The sequence below is a fragment of the Pseudophryne corroboree genome, chromosome 4, assembly GCF_028390025.1.
Source record: "Pseudophryne corroboree isolate aPseCor3 chromosome 4, aPseCor3.hap2, whole genome shotgun sequence".
Lineage (NCBI taxonomy): Eukaryota > Metazoa > Chordata > Amphibia > Anura > Myobatrachidae > Pseudophryne > Pseudophryne corroboree.
The window spans coordinates 637245943-637268337 of NC_086447.1; the positions used below are offsets into that span (position 1 = coordinate 637245943).

Sequence of the window (22395 nt, forward strand, 5' to 3'; positions counted from 1 at the left end):
AATCCACTTTTGCTGATGTGGTATCGGGGTTGGGCCTGGTCGATCCCTGGGGATTGAGGCATCCGTCTCTTAAACAATACTCCTGTTTTTCTCACTCTCATTCTTCGTTCTCTAGGATTGACCTGGCCCTCCTCTCGAGTGACATGGTTCCCCGGGTTAGTGGTATTAGATATGAGACTAGGGGTATATCAGATCAATCCCCCTTGACTTTTACCTTAGGTTTCCCCTGTTCTAAGGGCCAGGCCATATGGAAGTTTAATCCTTTTTGGCTTGTAAACATGGGGGATGGCTCTGAATTGGTGGCCGCATAGCGGGAGTTCTTTGAAATGAACATTGCCGAAAAAGCTATTTCTAACCTATGGGACACTTTCAAGGCGTTTCTGAGGGGGACGCTGATTAAACGGGTGTCTAATTTGAAGTCCTCTTATAGGCGTTGGGAGGTTGTGCTGGAGGCATAGAGTGTCGCTGTGGAATCACAGTATTTGCAGGATTTTTCAGACAGTTCTAAATTAACCTGGCTGTCGACCCAAAGAGAATGGAAAGATTACTTAATGGAAAAGACTCAGCATAGACTCCTTTTTTCTTCCCATACCTTTTATGCTACTGGTGATAGGCCGGGAACATACCTGGCTTCCCTCGCACGGGGGGATAGGACAACTAATGTTGTGATTGAAATCATATCCACGGATGGTGTTTCTTTAACGCAGATTCCACAGATTGCGTCTGAATTTGTGTCATATTATAGATGTTTGTACAGTTCTAAACTAGATTGTACTTCGTTGCAATTGGACGAATATTTAGACACCATTCGTTTCCCCACCTTGTCCTGTGAAGCTTACGATCTTTTGGAGGCGCCCATCTCACCTGAAGAAATTATGGCTGCTGATAAGGCCTCCCCTGGTGGCAAGGCTTCGGGCTTAGATGGCATACCTTCAGAGGTATGTAAGCAACACTTGGATTTCTTCGTCCCTCATTTACTTGAGTTGTATAGCCAAATTTTTGCACAGGAGTCTCTCCCTCCATCTATGGCGGAAGCAATGAGTGTGGTTCTTCCTAAGCCTGACAAGGATCTTAGGAAAGTGGAGTCCTATCGCCCTATATCCTTTTTGCCCACTGATGTTAAAATTTTGGCCAAGGTACTGGCGGGTAGATTGAATTCAGTTATCTCTCATATAATACACCCGTATCAGATGGGATTTATGCCCAATAAATCAACTTCCATTAATCTTAGACGTTTGTTTACTCACTTACAAATTCCCCAAGAAGACTCTTTCTCCTCTATAATTGTTTCATTAGATGCCGTTAAAGCTTTTGATTCTGTGGAGTGGGATTATTTGTGGGAAATCATGCGTAGATTTGGTGTAGGCCCGCATTTTATTAAATATGTCCGATTAATGCACTCCTCTCCTTTAGCTAGAGTGGCGATAAATGGCTTTGTATCTCATTCCTTTCCTTTATCTAGAGGTAAGCGACAGGGATGCCCATTGTCCCCTACTCTGTTTGCCATGGCTATTGAACCCCTTGCATGCCTCTTGAGAGCAGACGTGTGGATCTCTGGTTTTAAGGTGGGTGTCTGGGAGGATAGGGTGGCCTTATATGCTGATGACAATCTATTGTTTGTGGATTGCTATGCTGAGTCTATGGCTAGGATCTTAAAAATTATTAACGAGTTCGGGCGATACTCTGAGCTCCTGATTAATTGGGAGAAATCCTCTATTATCCCACTCCGGGGGGAGATTCCTGCCTCCCCATTGATTCCTCTCCCATTGCGGTGCGTGGACTCCTTCAGATATCTGGGCATTTGGGTGTCTAATGATCCTCAGAACTTCTCCTCCCTTAATATTACACCTCAAATAACGTACCTTCGCGGTAAAGTGAAAACCTGGGGCAAGCTACCATTGACGGTTACAGGGAGAGTTAATATGGTAAAAATGGTTTTCCAGCCCAAACTTTTATATATTTTACAGCAGTCTCCTGTTTATATCCTGATGAAGATTTTCAAGCAAATAGATGGTTTGCTTTCCTCTTTGATATGGGCTAGTAAGCGGGCACGTTTGAAACTGGATACCCTGACCAGGACACGGGAATTGGGGGGATTGGCTCTTCCCAACTTCCATTTTTATTACTATGCAGCACAGCTGGCACATGTCTGGGAATGGGTGAACGATCTTGATGCCTTGGCCTTGCATTCACTGATGCTGCTTCATGATTACCCTGGTGGTTCCCCACTACAGCTGCTCCTCTGCAGCAACGTCAAAATGTCCACACTGCCGCTTATAAAACAATCCATTTTGATTTGGAAATCGGTGTATTCTGTGATGCAGGGTCACGGTGTCGATACTGATACCCCACTAGATAATATTTACGGTCTGCCAGAGCTGTGTCAGCTGCAAGTCCAGGAGGTGTGGGGAAGATAGGGAGTGTACTCTTTGGCCACTTATATAGTGATGGGATGCTTAAATCATTTCAGCAACTTCAACTAGAGCATAATGTCCCATCAGGGTTTTTCTTTAGGTTCCTTCAACTGCGACATGCTTTGGCTGCCCAATTTCCTGATGGCCCTCCAATTCTCGTTGACTCCCCGGTCAAATTAATGTTGCAGACGCTGGACTCTGGGCACTTAGTTCCTAGGATATATGGTCGTATACTCCAGATGCACCATACCGACCCTCTCGCTTCTCTTCGGGGTAAGTGGGAGTCGGATGTAGGTTTGTTGTCGGATGATGTATGGAAGAATGCTTTGGGGTCCCATCAGCTCTCTATTTCCTCCGTTAGATACCAGCAATTATATATACTGCATAAGGTGTATATGACCCCAGTGAGGCTGGCTCATATTGGGGGATCTCATAGCTCGGGGTGCCCTAAGTGTGGAAGCTTAGGAACTGACTTTTGGCATCTGCTTTGATCATGCCCTACGACAGGCATTCCCAACCACGGTCCTCAAGGCACACCAACAGTGCAGGTTTTAGTGATATCCAGGCTGCAGCACAGGTGATTTAATTAGCATCTCAGTTATTTTGATTTAACCATCTGTGCTGCAGCCTGGATATCACTAAAACCTGCATTGTTAGTGTGCCTTGAGGACCGTGGTTGGGAATGCCTGCCCTACGATCTCTGTGTTCTGGAAAGAAGTTATACGTACAGGAAGAAGACAAGAGAAAGACAAAATAACCTTGTGTGGAAGCACTCATTAATTAAATATGAAAAAGATGTGAAGAGAATATATGGTTGAGGAAAGGACCCCTTTGAGTCCTACCTCAAAAAGATAGAATAAAACTTGACTTTTATTGGTTTACTTATAAAAATTCACTGGGGTGAACAAAGGTAAATGATAACAAAAATCTAGATTGCCATTGTACCAAATATGGTTCTAGATGTGGCAGGTGAAAATATTGGTATAATTTTAGTATAATTGTTTGGAAAAAACAATATATATAGGTCACAGAACAATCGGAATGTATGGTAAGCTTTGAGGAAAATGATATTGGATTTCCTGAAGGAAAAAGGCCCACAGCACCTAGTATTCCCTGGAGGTCTTCCATCCACGTACTGACCAGGCCATACCTGCTTAGCTTCCAAGATCGGACGTGATCGGGCGTATTCAGGATAGTATGGCCGTGGGCCAATTGTATCAGGAATTAGGATAATTTTTGTGCTGATTTAAGAAATGCATATATGATCAACTGAAGGGTTATGTGAATATAATCAAATGGTTGATTTATTGTAAAGTCTCCTGAAAAACTGGCCCACAGCACCTAGTATTCCCTGGAGATCTCCCATCCATGTACTAACCAGGCCATACCTGCTTAGCTTCCAAGATCAGACGAGTTTGGGCGCATTCAGGGAAGTATGGCCGTGGGCCGTTTAATTCAAGAAGTAAGTAAATGTAAGTAAATTTATAGTCAGCAATCACTTGTTGACTATAAATGAGTAAATTCAAACCTAAAGAATAAATATAAAGCAGGCACTTGGATTGTCAGACCCAATGGGGGGGGTCCGATATGCTATTTAAATATAGATACAATGTTAGAAGTTGCCACTTTGAGTATGTCCACTGTAGATAAGCAATAAACTTAGATTATGTTGCAAAAAATTAATTAATTCAGAGCAGCGATAATAAAGGTTCTCTTGTCCCTGTTTAGAGACAATAGCAATTAGCAATACAATTCCTATTTGATAAGACTGGCGATGCAGTTATTGTTTAGAGATGAGTAGGTTCAATCCTAAAAATAATACAAACGTGGGCACTGGATTTGTCGAACCCAAATAGAAGGATCTATGTGCTGTTTTGATACAGACACAGTTCTTAAAATTCCCACCTCCTAAGTAAGTTTGCAAGCTGTAAATGGCTGAAAATGAATTTAAAGTATCAGACGATTAAATAAGAGCAGCAAAAAATGAAAGTTTTTGTTCCTATGTGGAAACGATAGTTGCAATGTTGGTATTAGCCACTTTCAATTTAAATCTGTCTATTGTGGATGACCACAAAGTGGAAAGCTGCTCAATCAGATTGTAATGTCACTCAGGTGCTAAAAGGGGAGGGGTAATTCTGTGTAGGAAAAAAACTGTGTTCCCTAATGCACACCGAGTGAATAATATTACTACATAATAATAGTCCGATAATACGGAGATCTTAGTTGCGTATATCTGCAGATATAGGGTTAAGCCCCCAGGCCGATCAACAAGGCTTCTCCGTCACTGGGGGTCCCTAATACTGGGTATGGGCCTGGGGTGCAGGACCCCACGATGTCGGCACAGGTCGGCCACCCCAGGTCATCACACAGGTGAGAATTAATAGGGGTTAATAAGAAGCACAGAAGTGCTATGTAAGTGGTGTGATTAAAATAATATATACAAAGTGATAGGAAAAATAATAAGTGTTAATAAAGTGTTAGGATGTGCCGACCTGAAGCAGCCCAGCCATACCGACACAGGGGCCACCGCACCCCACACCCACCCCATAAATAATTACAAATATATCTGGGTTAAATTCCCAGTGTAAGGCCACATGGTAATGGCACCTACAGCATCTGAGAGCCAGCTTACCTGGGGATACCCCTGGATTCCCCTATGGCACTTCTGGAGTCAGCAATCCCTCCTAATGCTGACCCATTTATGCCTCTCTATATACAATACACAAAGTGGAAAGCTGCTCAATCAGATTGTAATGTCACTCAGGTGCTAAAAGGGGAGGGGTAATTCTGTGTAGGAAAAAAACTGTGTTCCCTAATGCACACCGAGTGAATAATATTACTACATAATAATAGTCAGATAATACGGAGATCTTAGTTGCGTATATCTGCAGATATAGGGTTAAGCCCCCAGGACGATCGACAAGGCTTCTCCGTCACTGGGGGTCCCTAATACTGGGTATGGGCCTGGGGTGCAGGACCCCACGATGTCGGCACAGGTCGGCCTCCCCAGGTCAGCACACAGGTGAGAATTAATAGGGGTTAATAAGAAGCACAGAAGTGCTATGTAAGTGGTGTGATTAAAATAATATATACAAAGTGATAGGAAAAATAATAAGTGTTAATAAAGTGTTAGGGTGTGCCGACCTGAAGCAGCCCAGCCATACCGACACAGGGGCCACCGCACCCCACACCCACCCCATAAATAATTACAAATATATCTGGGTTAAATTCCCAGTGTAAGGCCACATGGTAATGGCACCTACAGCATCTGAGAGCCAGCTTACCTGGGGATACCCCTGGCTTCCCCTATGGCACTTCTGGAGTCAGCAATCCCTCCTAATGCTGACCCATTTATGCCTCTCTATATACAATACACAAAGTGGAAAGCTGCTCAATCAGATTGTAATGTCACTCAGGTGCTAAAAGGGGAGGGGTAATTCTGTGTAGGAAAAAAACTGTGTTCCCTAATGCACACCGAGTGAATAATATTACTACATAATAATAGTCAGATAATACGGAGATCTTAGTTGCGTATATCTGCAGATATAGGGTTAAGCCCCCAGGCCGATCGACAAGGCTTCTCCGTCACTGGGGGTCCCTAATACTGGGTATGGGCCTGGGGTGCAGGACCCCACGATGTCGGCACAGGTCGGCCACCCCAGGTCAGCACACAGGTGAGAATTAATAGGGGTTAATATGAAGCACAGAAGTGCTATGTAAGTGGTGTGATTAAAATAATATATACAAAGTGATAGGAAAAATAATAAGTGTTAATAAAGTGTTAGGGTGTGCCGACCTGAAGCAGCCCAGCCATACCGACACAGGGGCCACCGCACCCCACACCCACCCCAATGAATGTTAATAGGATCATTCCTAAGTACACGTATGGAGCAGGCACTGGAGTTGTTAGACCCAAATTGAAGATCTAAGGCGCTGCTGAAGAACAGACACTGTATACAAAGTTACCACTTCCAGAGATGTAGATATCCCGGCAGCCGGTGGGTGTAACTTGATTGAAGATCGTGACCGTGCTCCGTGGTCTGAGACCGTGCGGCCGCCTGTTCCGGAGAGGGCAAAGCCGCAGTGACGTCACTGTATGGACGTCTAATTCCGACGTACGTTTCACCTGTGAACTAGGCTTGTTCACGGGGCTTACGTGTATTTAGGAATGATCCTATTAACATTCATTTAAGGAATTGTATTGTAAGCACACAGGAAAAAAGACTTTCATTTTTCATTTTTTGCTACTCTTATTATTAGTATTTTTTCAGGATTGAACTCATTTTTTGACAATAAATAATAGCACCGCCAGCCTTATCACACAGGAATTATATTGCTAGCCAATATTGTTTCTATACAGGAACAAAGAACATTTATTTTGACTGCTCTCAAAAAAAAAAAAAAAAAATTTCTTTTTGTAACACAATCCAGTCAGTTGGTCATCCACAATAGACAGATTTAAATTGAAAGTGGCTAATACCAACATTGCAACTATCGTTTCCACATAGGAACAAAAACTTTCATTTTTTGCTGCTCTTATTTAATCGTCTGATACTTTAAATTCATTTTCAGCCATTTACAGCTTGCAAACTTACTTAGGAGGTGGGAATTTTAAGAACTGTGTCTGTATCAAAACAGCACATAGATCCTTCTATTTGGGTTCGACAAATCCAGTGCCCACGTTTGTATTATTTTTAGGATTGAAACTACTCATCTCTAAACAATAACTGCATCGCCAGTCTTATCAAATAGGAATTGTATTGCTAATTGCTATTGTCTCTAAACAGGGACAAGAGAACCTTTATTATCGCTGCTCTGAATTAATTAATTTTTTGCAACATAATCTAAGTTTATTGCTTATCTACAGTGGACATACTCAAAGTGGCAACTTCTAACATTGTATCTATATTTAAATAGCATATCGGACCCCCCCATTGGGTCTGACAATCCAAGTGCCTGCTTTATATTTATTCTTTAGGTTTGAATTTACTCATTTATAGTCAACAAGTGATTGCTGACTATAAATTTACTTACATTTACTTACTTCTTGAATTAAACGGCCCACGGCCATACTTCCCTGAATGCGCCCGAACTCGTCTGATCTTGGAAGCTAAGCAGGTATGGCCTGGTTAGTACATGGATGGGAGACCTCCAGGGAATACTAGGTGCTGTGGGCCAGTTTTTCAGGAGACTTTACAATAAATCAACTATTTGATTATATTCACATAACCCTTCAGTTGATCATATATGAATTTCTTAAATCAGCACAAAAATTATCCTAATTCCTGATACAATTGGCCCACGGCCATACTATCCTGAATACGCCCGATCACGTCCGATCTTGGAAGCTAAGCAGGTATGGCCTGGTCAGTACGTGGATGGGAGACCTCCAGGGAATACTAGGTGCTGTGGGCCTTTTTCCTTCAGGAAATCCAATATCATTTTCCGCAAAGCTTACCATACATTCCGATTGTTCTGTGACCTATATATATTGTTTTTTCCAAACAATTATACTAAAATTATACCAATATTTTCACCTGCCACATCTAGAACCATATTTGGTACAATGGCAATCTAGATTTTTGTTATCATTTACCTTTGTTCACCCCAGTGAATTTTTATAAGTAAACCAATAAAAGTCAAGTTTTATTCTATCTTTTTGAGGTAGGACTCAAAGGGGTCCTTTCCTCAACCATATATTCTCTTCACATCTTTTTCATATTTAATTAATGAGTGCTTCCACACAAGGTTATTTTGTCTTTCTCTTGTCTTCTTCCTGTAGGTTAACTACAAAATCCATGGGAGCACCGCCAAAACGTAGTACTATTTATAATTTATAATAATAGTCAGTATTTTGGTATTATATATATATATATATATATATATATCTATCTTCTTTCTTATTCTAAACACTTAATCATAGAGCTGGTGCAGATCCACAACTTTGTTTTTAAGAAGTTATACGTGTCATAATTGATACAGGTACTCCCTCTCCCATACTTATGCCTGGAACGTGTGTATTACTGGCTATAGACGAAGAGGCTCTAGATCCGCCCAGCAGGCGGTATGTTGTTAATTTATGTGCTCTAGCGAAGGTTTGTATAGCTAGGTTGTGGTTGGCTGGAGAGGCCCGGTACCTAAGGTATGGATCTCTTTGATCAATGAAACCATTGCACATGAAAAGTTTGTGTTCTTGGCTAGGAAAGCGGAAAAAAAAATAATTATGGTTTGGGGTAAGTGGATGGTCTCTAGATACTATAAGGATAAATAAAGTTCAGATTTGTACTTATTTTTTCTTTTTGGGGAATTTTAGAGGTGGATAGCCCGTGGCCAGCCATGTTCTGTTGATTTGCAATACTGTTATGCTATTTCTGCTATACGTGTGCTTAAATTTGAAGTGGTATATTAGGAACGTTTTGCTCTAGGTCACCAGTGCTCTGCAGCTATATGGATCTGTCTGAATTTGTATCCATCTGTGTATTATGTGCCCATTTATTTATTTTTTCATTTCAAAAAATATTCTGGTATAATTCAGAATTCATTGTCCTATCAATGATGACAAGTCGTCCTGGGCCAGATGCAGCAAAACAGGCCAAAACCATGAAACCGCCATCACCATGTTTCACAGATGATATGAGGTTTTTATGCTGAAATACAGTGTTTTCCTTTCTCCAAACATAACGCTTATCATTTAATCCAAAAAGCTCTATTTTGGACACAAAACAATCAGCAATGTTCCTTTTGGAGAGCAGCGACTTTCTCCTTGCAATGCTGCTATGCACAGAATTGTTGTTCAGTGTCCTCCTGATGGTGGATTCATGAACATTAACATTAGCAAATGTGAGAAAATCGTTCAGTTGCTTAGAGGTTACGTTGGGTTCCTTTGTTACCTTGCAAACTGTTAGATGCCTTGCTCTTGGCATGATATTTGTATGTCGACCACTACAATAATGGTCTGGAATTTCCTCCATTTGTACACAATCTACCTGTTGATTGGCGGGGTCCAAACTTTTTAGAGATGGTTTTATAACCTTTCCCAGCCTGATAAGCATCAACAACTCCAAAATCTCCATTGTTCACGGCATGATACACTTCCACAGACATGTGTTGTGAACATCAGACTATTTACAACCGTGAAAATCAGAAACTCCAGTGCGAAGGACGGCTAGAACAGCAAGTATATATATATATATAGATATATATATATCGCTAAAAAGGGATAAGACCTTTCTCGCGCTATATGATATGGGGAGCTACACCTTAGGGAAAGATACCCCCTGTTAGATGGGATATGATATTGGAAGAAATAGAGAAAAGATTTCCCCAGGGAGCTTATCGTCCTTTGATATGTACAAGTTTACTAATACAATCTTAAAATTTTAGTTTTATTGTTATTTAAAACATACAATTGGTAAAAGCTGTTTGACAATTTGCCCAAGTTGACAATAAAATGTATTTGTACAGACAATAGTTGTGTTGATATTAATCCATTTCAGTCAAAAAACAGTAAATGTTCTTTCTTGAAGCAATGACAGAGACCCTGTCCTAACCCAACGCGTTTCGTCCTACAGACTTCATCAGGGGTATAGTATGGTCAAAGGATTAAAATTTGGACAAATATCTTTCGTGTCTTCAAAGGCAATTTAATAATTTTAAAATTGGTATTGGACCAGATTTCACCGTATGGAATATCGATTGGAATTAGATATGATCCATTTGGTGATTATCCACTAAGTAAGGCCTGGTTCAGAAAATTAATTTCAAACCATATTGGTAAAATCAAGCGCATGGAGCAGCTAATCACTGGATTACAACCAAGCGGAGTTTGAATAGGGCTAAACTCTTGAGATAGTGCCAAAGGATCAAAATTTGGACAAATATCTTTCGTGTCTTCAAAGGCAATTTAATAATTTTAAAATTGGTATTGGACCAGATTTTACCGTATGGAATATCGATTGGAATTAGATATGATCCATTTGGTGATTATCCACTAAGTAAGGCCTGGTTCAGAAAATTAATTTCAAACCACATTGGTAAAATCAAGTGCATGGAGCAGCTAATCACTGGATTACAACCAAGCGGAGTTTGAATAGGGCTAAACTCTTGAGATAGTGCCCTTAATGATCTGCATAGGTGGCTCACTGATGCTGAGCCACCTATGCAGATCATTAAGGGCACTATCTCAAACTCCGCTTGGTTGTAATCCAGTGATTAGCTGCTCCATGCGCTTGATTTTACCAATATGGTTTGAAATTAATTTTCTGAACCAGGCCTTACTTAGTGTATAATCACCAAATGGTTCATATCTAATTCCAATCGATATTCCATACGGTGAAATCTGGTCCAATACCAATTTTAAAATGATTAAATTGCCTTTGAAGACACGAAAGATATTTGTCCAAATTTTGATCCTTTGGCCATACTATACCCCTGATGAAGTCTGTAGGACGAAACGCGTTGGGTTAGGACAGGGTCTCTGTCATTGCTTCAAGAAAGAACATTTACTGTTTTTTGACTGAAATGGATTAATATCAACACAACTATTGTCTGTACAAATACATTTTATTGTCAACTTGGGCAAATTGCCAAACAGCTTTTACCAATTGTATGTTTTAAATAACAATAAAACTTCAATTTTAAGATTGTATTAGTAAACTTGTACATATCAAAGGACGATAAGCTCCCTGGGGAAATCTTTTCTCTCTCTCTCTCTCTCTCTCTCTCTCTCTCTCTCTCTATATATATATATATATATATACACATATACATATAAAAGCAGTATAGCGGCACTTCTGTCTAGCGTACATAATAAATGCAAATGCCGATGCCCTCTGTAGGGGTCTTAATGAAAGATTTCATGGAGCATATTCCTATAATAAATTCTTTACAACTTCAGAATTCATCTTTATAATACATCTTTGTAATACCTTAATGCATAGCAGGCTTAAAATATTCTACAGAATATAATCATACTAGATTAGACTGAGGAATGTCTGATTAAATATTAGAAATGTCCTGTTTTTTTACCCTAGTCTGATTATGACAAGGATCTCCATGTTACAGTGTCCTTTACAAATACTTCAGAATAACACTGTTTCTAATATATAAAGTAATTTTGTTTCTCCTTAAAGCAACTGTGTTACTATAGGTAGGTGTGGTACCTACATTCTATATTGTGTATGTGATATTTTGATATATTGAAATGTTGTAACATTTGTCATGCTGTTTAGAGTGAACACAATAGTAGTAATATATATATATATATATATATTGTCAAAGTCAAAAATATTACATACACACCACATACAAACTCCAAACAGATGGGTCTCTGTCCGTGTGCATACACGCAACGTGCACAGCGATATATGGTAGCATACGCATTCACACAGACAAACCACAAAGATATATTCAACACATATTTCATACAACACATAAATTAAACATGTCAAGCACCATACATTATAATGTATTTATTAGAGATGAGCGCCTGAAATTTTTCGGGTTTTGTGTTTTGGTTTTGGGTTCGGTTCCGCGGCCGTGTTTTGGGTTCGAACGCGTTTTGGCAAAACCTCACCGAATTTTTTTTGTCGGATTCGGGTGTGTTTTGGATTCGGGTGTTTTTTTCAAAAAACACTAAAAAACAGCTTAAATCATAGAATTTGGGGGTCATTTTGATCCCAAAGTATTATTAACCTCAAAAACCATAATTTACACTCATTTTCAGTCTATTCTGAATACCTCACACCTCACAATATTATTTTTAGTCCTAAAATTTGCACTGAGGTCGCTGTGTGAGTAAGATAAGCGACCCTAGTGGCCGACACAAACACCGGGCCCATCTAGGAGTGGCACTGCAGTGTCACGCAGGATGTCCCTTCCAAAAAACCCTCCCCAAACAGCACATGACGCAAAGAAAAAAAGAGGCGCAATGAGGTAGCTGTGTGAGTAAGATTAGCGACCCTAGTGGCCGACACAAACACCGGGCCCATCTAGGAGTGGCACTGCAGTGTCACGCAGGATGGCCCTTCCAAAAAACCCTCCCCAAACAGCACATGACGCAAAGAAAAAAAGAGGCGCAATGAGGTAGCTGTGTGAGTAAGATTAGCGACCCTAGTGGCCGACACAAACACCGGGCCCATCTAGGAGTGGCACTGCAGTGTCACGCAGGATGTCCCTTCCAAAAAACCCTCCCCAAACAGCACATGACGCAAAGAAAAAAAGAGGCGCAATGAGGTAGCTGTGTGAGTAAGATTAGCGACCCTAGTGGCCGACACAAACACCGGGCCCATCTAGGAGTGGCACTGCAGTGTCACGCAGGATGTCCCTTCCAAAAAACCCTCCCCAAACAGCACATGACGCAAAGAAAAAAAGAGGCGCAATGAGGTAGCTGACTGTGTGAGTAAGATTAGCGACCCTAGTGGCCGACACAAACACCGGGCCCATTTAGGAGTGGCACTGCAGTGTCACGCAGGATGTCCCTTCCAAAAAACCCTCCCCAATCAGCACATGATGCAAAGAAAAAGAAAAGAAAAAAGAGGTGCAAGATGGAATTGTCCTTGGGCCCTCCCACCCACCCTTATGTTGTATAAACAAAACAGGACATGCACACTTTAACCAACCCATCATTTCAGTGACAGGGTCTGCCACACGACTGTGACTGATATGACGGGTTGGTTTGGACCCCCCCCAAAAAAGAAGCAATTAATCTCTCCTTGCACAAACTGGCTCTACAGAGGCAAGATGTCCACCTCATCATCACCCTCCGATATATCACCGTGTACATCCCCCTCCTCACAGATTATCAATTCGTCCCCACTGGAATCCACCATCTCAGCTCCCTGTGTACTTTGTGGAGGCAATTGCTGCTGGTCAATGTCTCCGCGGAGGAATTGATTATAATTCATTTTAATGAACATCATCTTCTCCACATTTTCTGGATGTAACCTCGTACGCCGATTGCTGACAAGGTGAGCGGCGGCACTAAACACTCTTTCGGAGTACACACTTGTGGGAGGGCAACTTAGGTAGAATAAAGCCAGTTTGTGCAAGGGCCTCCAAATTGCCTCTTTTTCCTGCCAGTATAAGTACGGACTGTGTGACGTGCCTACTTGGATGCGGTCACTCATATAATCCTCCACCATTCTATCAATGTTGAGAGAATCATATGCAGTGACAGTAGACGACATGTCCGTAATCGTTGTCAGGTCCTTCAGTCCGGACCAGATGTCAGCATCAGCAGTCGCTCCAGACTGCCCTGCATCACCGCCAGCGGGTGGGCTCGGAATTCTGAGCCTTTTCCTCGCACCCCCAGTTGCGGGAGAATGTGAAGGAGGAGATGTTGACAGGTCGCGTTCCGCTTGACTTGACAATTTTGTCACCAGCAGGTCTTTCAACCCCAGCAGACTTGTGTCTGCCGGAAAGAGAGATCCAAGGTAGGCTTTAAATCTAGGATCGAGCACGGTGGCCAAAATGTAGTGCTCTGATTTCAACAGATTGACCACCCGTGAATCCTTGTTAAGCGAATTAAGGGCTGCATCCACAAGTCCCACATGCCTAGCGGAATCGCTCCCTTTTAGCTCCTTCTTCAATGCCTCCAGCTTCTTCTGCAAAAGCCTGATGAGGGGAATGACCTGACTCAGGCTGGCAGTGTCTGAACTGACTTCACGTGTGGCAAGTTCAAAGGGCATCAGAACCTTGCACAACGTTGAAATCATTCTCCACTGCACTTGAGACAGGTGCATTCCACCTCCTATATCGTGCTCAATTGTATAGGCTTGAATGGCCTTTTGCTGCTCCTCCAACCTCTGAAGCATATAGAGGGTTGAATTCCACCTCGTTACCACTTCTTGCTTCAGATGATGGTAGGGCAGGTTCAGTAGTTTTTGGTGGTGCTCCAGTCTTCTGTACGTGGTGCCTGTACGCCGAAAGTGTCCCGCAATTCTTCTGGCCACCGACAGCAACTCTTGCACGCCCCTGTCGTTTTTAAAAAAATTCTGCACCACCAAATTCAAGGTATGTGCAAAACATGGGACGTGCTGGAATTTGCCCATATTTAATGCACACACAATATTGCTGGCGTTGTCCGATGCCACAAATCCACAGGAGAGTCCAATTGGGGTAAGCCATTCCGCGATGATCTTCCTCAGTTGCCGTAAGAGGTTTTCAGCTGTGTGCGTATTCTGGAAAGCGGTGATACAAAGCGTAGCCTGCCTAGGAAAGAGTTGGCGTTTGCGAGATGCTGCTACTGGTGCCGCCGCTGCTGTTCTTGCGGCGGGAGTCCATACATCTACCCAGTGGGCTGTCACAGTCATATAGTCCTGACCCTGCCCTGCTCCACTTGTCCACATGTCCGTGGTTAAGTGGACATTGGGTACAACTGCATTTTTTAGGACACTGGTGAGTCTTTTTCTGACGTCCGTGTACATTCTCGGTATCGCCTGCCTAGAGAAGTGGAACCTAGATGGTATTTGGTAACGGGGGCACACTGCCTCAATAAATTGTCTAGTTCCCTGTGAACTAACGGCGGATACCGGACGCACGTCTAACACCAACATAGTTGTCAAGGCCTCAGTTATCCGCTTTGCAGCAGGATGACTGCTGTGATATTTCATCTTCCTCGCAAAGGACTGTTGAACAGTCAATTGCTTACTGGAAGTAGTACAAGTGGGCTTACGACTTCCCCTCTGGGATGACCATCGACTCCCAGCAGCAACAACAGCAGCGCCAGCAGCAGTAGGCGTTACACGCAAGGATGCATCGGAGGAATCCCAGGCAGGAGAGGAATCGTCAGAATTGCCAGTGACATGGCCTGCAGGACTATTGGCATTCCTGGGGAAGGAGGAAATTGACACTGAGGGAGTTGGTGGGGTGGTTTGCATGAGCTTGGTTACAAGAGGAAGGGATTTACTGGTCAGTGGACTGCTTCCGCTGTCACCCAAAGTTTTTGAACTTGTCACTGACTTATTATGAATGCGCTGCAGGTGACGTATAAGGGAGGATGTTCCGAGGTGGTTAACGTCCTTACCCCTACTTATTACAGCTTGACAAAGGGAACACACGGCTTGACACCTGTTGTCCGCATTTCTGGTGAAATACCTCCACACCGAAGAGCTGATTTTTTTGGTATTTTCACCTGGCATGTCAACGGCCATATTCCTCCCACGGACAACAGGTGTCTCCCCGGGTGCCTGACTTAAACAAACCACCTCACCATCAGAATCCTCCTGGTCAATTTCCTCCCCAGCGCCAGCAACACCCATATCCTCCTCATCCTGGTGTACTTCAACACTGACATCTTCAATCTGACTATCAGGAACTGGACTGCGGGTGCTCCTTCCAGCACTTGCAGGGGGCGTGCAAATGGTGGAAGGCGCATGCTCTTCACGTCCAGTGTTGGGAAGGTCAGGCATCGCAACCGACACAATTGGACTCTCCTTGTGGATTTGGGATTTCGAAGAATGCACAGTTCTTTGCTGTGCTGCTTTTGCCAGCTTGAGTCTTTTCATTTTTTCTAGCGAGAGGCTGAGTGCTTCCATCCTCATGTGAAGCTGAACCACTAGCCATGAACATAGGCCAGGGCCTCAGCCGTTCCTTGCCACTCCGTGTCGTAAATGGCATATTGGCAAGTTTACGCTTCTCCTCCGACAATTTTATTTTAGGTTTTGGAGTCCTTTTTTTTCTGATATTTGGTGTTTTGGATTTGACATGCTCTGTACTATGACATTGGGTATCGGCCTTGGCAGACGACGTTGCTGGCATTTCATCGTCTCGGCCATGACTAGTGGCAGCAGCTTCAGCACGAGGTGGAAGTGGATCTTGATCTTTCCCTAATTTTGGAACCTCAACATTTTTGTTCTCCATATTTTAATAGGCACAACTAAAAGGCACCTCAGGTAAACAATGGAGATGGATACTAGTATACAATTATGGACTGCCTGCCGAGTGCCGACACAGAGGTAGCCACAGCCGTGAACTACCGCACTGTACTGTGTCTGCTGCTAATATATAGACTGGTTGATAAAGAGATAGTATACTCGTAACTAGTATGTATGTATAAAGAAAGAAAAAAAAACCACGGTTAGGTGGTATATACAATTATGGACGGGCTGCCGAGTGCCGACACAGAGGTAGCCACAGCCGTGAACTACCGCACTGTACTGTGTCTGCTGCTAATATAGACTGGTTGATAAAGAGATAGTATACTCGTAACTAGTATGTATGTATAAAGAAAGAAAAAAAAACCACGGTTAGGTGGTATATACAATTATGGACGGGCTGCCGAGTGCCGACACAGAGGTAGCCACAGCCGTGAACTACCGCACTGTACTGTGTCTGCTGCTAATATAGACTGGTTGATAAAGAGATAGTATACTCGTAACTAGTATGACTATAAAGAAAGAAAAAAAAACCACGGTTAGGTGGTATATACAATTATGGACGGGCTGCCGAGTGCCGACACAGAGGTAGCCACAGCCGTGAACTACCGCACTGTACTGTGTCTGCTGCTAATATAGACTGGTTGATAAAGAGATAGTATACTCGTAACTAGTATGTATGTATAAAGAAAGAAAAAAAAACCACGGTTAGGTGGTATATACAATTATGGACGGGCTGCCGAGTGCCGACACAGAGGTAGCCACAGCCGTGAACTACCGCACTGTACTGTGTCTGCTGCTAATATATAGACTGGTTGATAAAGAGATAGTATACTCGTAACTAGTATGTATGTATAAAGAAAGAAAAAAAAACCACGGTTAGGTGGTATATACAATTATGGACGGGCTGCCGAGTGCCGACACAGAGGTAGCCACAGCCGTGAACTACCGCACTGTACTGTGTCTGCTGCTAATATATAGACTGGTTGATAAAGAGATAGTATACTCGTAACTAGTATGTATGTATAAAGAAAGAAAAAAAAACCACGGTTAGGTGGTATATACAATTATGGACGGGCTGCCGAGTGCCGACACAGAGGTAGCCACAGCCGTGAACTACCGCACTGTACTGTGTCTGCTGCTAATATATAGACTGGTTGATAAAGAGATAGTATACTCGTAACTAGTATGTATGTATAAAGAAAGAAAAAAAAACCACGGTTAGGTGGTATATACAATTATGGACGGGCTGCTGAGTGCCGACACAGAGGTAGCCACAGCCGTGAACTACCGCACTGTACTGTGTCTGCTGCTAATATAGACTGGTTGATAAAGAGATAGTATACTCGTAACTAGTATGTATGTATAAAGAAAGAAAAAAAAACCACGGTTAGGTGGTATATACAATTATGGACGGGCTGCCGAGTGCCGACACAGAGGTAGCCACAGCCGTGAACTACCGCACTGTACTGTGTCTGCTGCTAATATAGACTGGTTGATAAAGAGATAGTATACTCGTAACTAGTATGACTATAAAGAAAGAAAAAAAAACCACGGTTAGGTGGTATATACAATTATGGACGGGCTGCCGAGTGCCAACACAGAGGTAGCCACAGCCGTGAACTACCGCACTGTACTGTGTCTGCTGCTAATATATAGACTGGTTGATAAAGAGATAGTATACTCGTAACTAGTATGTATGTATAAAGAAAGAAAAAAAAACCACGGTTAGGTGGTATATACAATTATGGACGGGCTGCCGAGTGCCGACACAGAGGTAGCCACAGCCGTGAACTACCGCACTGTACTGTGTCTGCTGCTAATATAGACTGGTTGATAAAGAGATAGTATACTCGTAACTAGTATGTATGTATAAAGAAAGAAAAAAAAACCACGGTTAGGTGGTATATACAATTATGGACGGGCTGCCGAGTGCCGACACAGAGGTAGCCACAGCCGTGAACTACCGCACTGTACTGTGTCTGCTGCTAATATATAGACTGGTTGATAAAGAGATAGTATACTCGTAACTAGTATGTATGTATAAAGAAAGAAAAAAAAACCACGGTTAGGTGGTATATACAATTATGGACGGGCTGCCGAGTGCCGACACAGAGGTAGCCACAGCCGTGAACTACCGCACTGTACTGTGTCTGCTGCTAATATATAGACTGGTTGATAAAGAGATAGTATACTCGTAACTAGTATGTATGTATAAAGAAAGAAAAAAAAAACACGGTTAGGTGGTATATACAATTATGGACGGGCTGCCGAGTGCCGACACAGAGGTAGCCACAGCCGTGAACTACCGCACTGTACTGTGTCTGCTGCTAATATAGACTGGTTGATAAAGAGATAGTATACTCGTAACTAGTATGTATGTATAAAGAAAGAAAAAAAAACCACGGTTAGGTGGTATATACAATTATGGACGGGCTGCCGAGTGCCGACACAGAGGTAGCCACAGCCGTGAACTACCGCACTGTACTGTGTCTGCTGCTAATATAGACTGGTTGATAAAGAGATAGTATACTCGTAACTAGTATGACTATAAAGATAGAAAAAAAAACCACGGTTAGGTGGTATATACAATTATGGACGGGCTGCCGAGTGCCGACACAGAGGTAGCCACAGCCGTGAACTACCGCACTGTACTGTGTCTGCTGCTAATATAGACTGGTTGATAAAGAGATAGTATACTACTAATATTATATATACTGGTGGTCAGGTCACTGGTCACTAGTCACACTGGCAGTGGCACTCCTGCAGCAAAAGTGTGCACTGTTTAATTTTAATATAATATTATGTACTCCTGGCTCCTGCTATAACCTATAACTGGCACTGCAGTGCTCCCCAGTCTCCCCCACAATTATAAGCTGTGTGAGCTGAGCACAGTCAGATATATATATACATTGATGCAGCACACTGGGCTGAGCAGTGCACACAGATATGGTATGTGACTGAGTCACTGTGTGTATCGTTTTTTTCAGGCAGAGAACGGATATATTAAATAAAACAAACAACTGCACTGTCTGGTGGTCACTGTGGTCGTCAGTCACTAAACTCTGCACTCTCTTCTACAGTATCACAGCCTCAGGTCAATCTCTCTCTCTCTCTCTCAACCCTAATCTAAATGGAGAGGACGCCAGCCACGTCCTCTCCCTATCAATCTCAATGCACGTGTGAAAATGGCGGCGACGCGCGGCTCCTTATATAGAATCCGAGTCTCGCGAGAATCCGACAGCGTCATGATGACGTTCGGGCGCGCTCGGGTTAACCGAGCAAGGCGGGAAGATCCGAGTCGCTCGGACCCGTGAAAAAAAACATGAAGTTCGTGCGGGTTCGGATTCAGAGAAACCGAACCCGCTCATCTCTAGTATTTATATGAGAGTTATAACATCATATATATATATATATGTATTATTGGAACAGAACAAGTTAAACATATCATGCTTGGTCTCAAAATGATCAGGAGAATGTGTGTTAATTTGATAGCTATGGTTAGATTGTAGCACATTGCAACGATTACTTATGATTAAATGTATGAATATGAAGCCACATTCTAAAGTGAACAAAAGGACTTCCTGAAAGACAGCATGGCTAATCTCTATAGTGGCTTCTTCAAAACTGGATGTTGCTTGCATATGAACTGACCAATAACACATCATGAATGAGAGATCTCCCTCCCCTGGACCAATAACAGAAGACTCAGTCCCAGACCTGTGCCTGCCCCAATACACAGTATATAGGTATTTCCCCTCACCCAGGAAGCTCTGTTTTGTTGCTGTTGGTGCAGATTCAAAGATGGAGAGGACTGTGCATTGAGGGACTGGGTGAAGTATGCTGGCTGTAACGGATCCTTATGTAACTACAACTGCTTCTTATGTAATTGTAACTCTGTAACCATATATATATATATGTGTTATAACTGAATGATATATTGTACATATGTTACATTGTATGCATACCCTTTTAATATTAAATATATACATACACATGTGTGCATGTACTTGCTTTCTCTTAAGGGATGTAGTGTTTGCGACGTACAGCGCACTTTTATCGTATATGGTAATAAGATGCACCATGTGTCTGCAGCATATATTAACGCTGGCATGTGAAATGTTTATTTAGAAATAATTGGAAATTTACAGTTGGGGGCTCGCAGCTGCGATATCACGTACTTAATGATGCGCAGTACAGACGCTGCTGTGGTCTACCAGCTAAGGATGGATGCATCTAGATGCTGCTGAACCACATGCATTTTTTTTTGAGTTATCAGTAATGCGCTGATATGAATCAAGGGACAATATATTTCTTTGTTGTGTGATTGTGACAAAAACGCACAATATTAGAAATGCTACAGCGTATTTTTATTGTTGCTAAACGAGGTTCAATAAGTCATATTGTGTTTGATTCAGATTGGATTGTTTATCTGTTAAGTAAATTTAAAGAGCATTTAAAAGTTGGTGCATAGGTATGATATAGCTGTGTTAGCATGCTGAGGCCTATTTGCATACTGCTAATGCAGGCCTGAAGTAACAAACTTCCGGTGCTTGTATAATTTGTGATTTATTTGTGACAAAGGATAGAGTGTTTGTGTATTCTGGCCGCATGGTGTGATCACCATTTTGTTAATGCACATGGCTTGGTAAGGGGGAGGAGAATTGGCCATTTTATGTACGTAAGGTCACTCTCTATCCACTTAGCTAACAGCTGACTTTCAGTTTGTTTAAACAATCTGTTTCCTTTGTCACAAATAAACAATATGTATGTACAAAGTTATCACCATTTAAAAACTACCAATGAATTTAACTAACCCATGCCATAGTCAATTATCAATAGTGTTTCAATTGGGCCTAGAGAGAGAAATAGTGAGATAAATAAATACTTGATGTAAGAATTACACACAAATAAAGAGTTTTTTTTTCTCCAGAATTTGTTAACCCTCTGCTTGCTATAGGCAGTTGAAATGTTAATAAACCTGTTCAACCACCCTGGAACAGCAAGCATGTGAACATCTGTTGATATGCAAATTAGAGGCTCTGTAGAAACTACATTCATTCAGTCATTCAGTATGTGTGTATGAATACATATGCTGTGTGAGGGGTTTCATAGAAGTGTAATAAATAATGTGTATATATATATATATATATATATATATATATATATATCCAGTATCAACCGGCACTCACAGACTACAAACAGCTTGCTCCGGTGCCCATATATAAAGCATAATATAGGTCCAGCAATAATGTCACTCGGAGACCATGAAGAAAGTAAGAAGAGGTGTAATTCACGTCATTAACGTTTCGTAGCAGCAAGCCCCGTCCTCGGAATGAATACAGTGCCATTATTGCTGGACCTATGTATATATATATATATATATATATATATATATATATTATTATTATATGGCTATTTGTATCAGTGTATGTTCTGCAAGACAGCTATCCAATCTGAATCATAGCATTTTAATTATAGTCAATAGCCATATTATATTGAAGTGTTTTAAAATTGATTGTTAAAGTGTTATTGTTTGCATTTCATAACCGAAGCTCCGTTCCTGCCTAAAAGTTTAGGTAGCACGTAGCGGAAGCTTTCCGGCAGGGGACTTCCAGTGCTCAAAGGGAATGTGGAAGCATTTATCTAACTACTACAATACAATACAAATAGTGTTTTTTTATTTTTATTGTATTATTAGAGTTGGGTAACACAGTGTGGCAAGCTGCGTGCAAAGGTACACAGAGATACACATTTGCGTACGCAAGTATACACGTGTCATAGTACAATAGTACGTGGACGCGTATATAGTGACGCACGGGTACACACGTGGGTGCACAGAAGGTGGGAAACATGAGTGCGTATTTACGCAAGCGGAAGTTAGCCGCATAATAGAAATTGATTGCTAAGGTGGGATAAAACACATTTTAACAGGTAACTATCTGATTTTAAAGCACATTACTATAATACTTTGTTTAAAGTGTAATACCTTTAAGAGGATGTTATCAATCACTGGTAAATTACTTTTTTTCTATACAAAAAATCTAAAAGTGTGGGAATGAATACAGTGCCATTATTGCTGGACCTATGTATATATATATATATAT

The 22395-nt window shown here is 41.9% G+C and overlaps 4 pseudogenes; 2 read left to right on the forward strand and 2 right to left on the reverse strand.

The window, feature by feature from the left end:
• Positions 1-3505: 3505 nt before the first annotated feature.
• On the reverse strand, positions 3506-3623 carry LOC134913165 (5S ribosomal RNA; annotated as a pseudogene).
• A 120-nt stretch (positions 3624-3743) lies between these two features.
• On the reverse strand, positions 3744-3861 carry LOC134913469 (5S ribosomal RNA; annotated as a pseudogene).
• Positions 3862-7473: 3612 nt separating this feature from the next.
• On the forward strand, positions 7474-7591 carry LOC134913110 (5S ribosomal RNA; annotated as a pseudogene).
• A 120-nt stretch (positions 7592-7711) lies between these two features.
• LOC134912902 (5S ribosomal RNA) lies at positions 7712-7829 on the forward strand (annotated as a pseudogene).
• The last annotated feature ends 14566 nt before the right edge of the window (positions 7830-22395 follow it).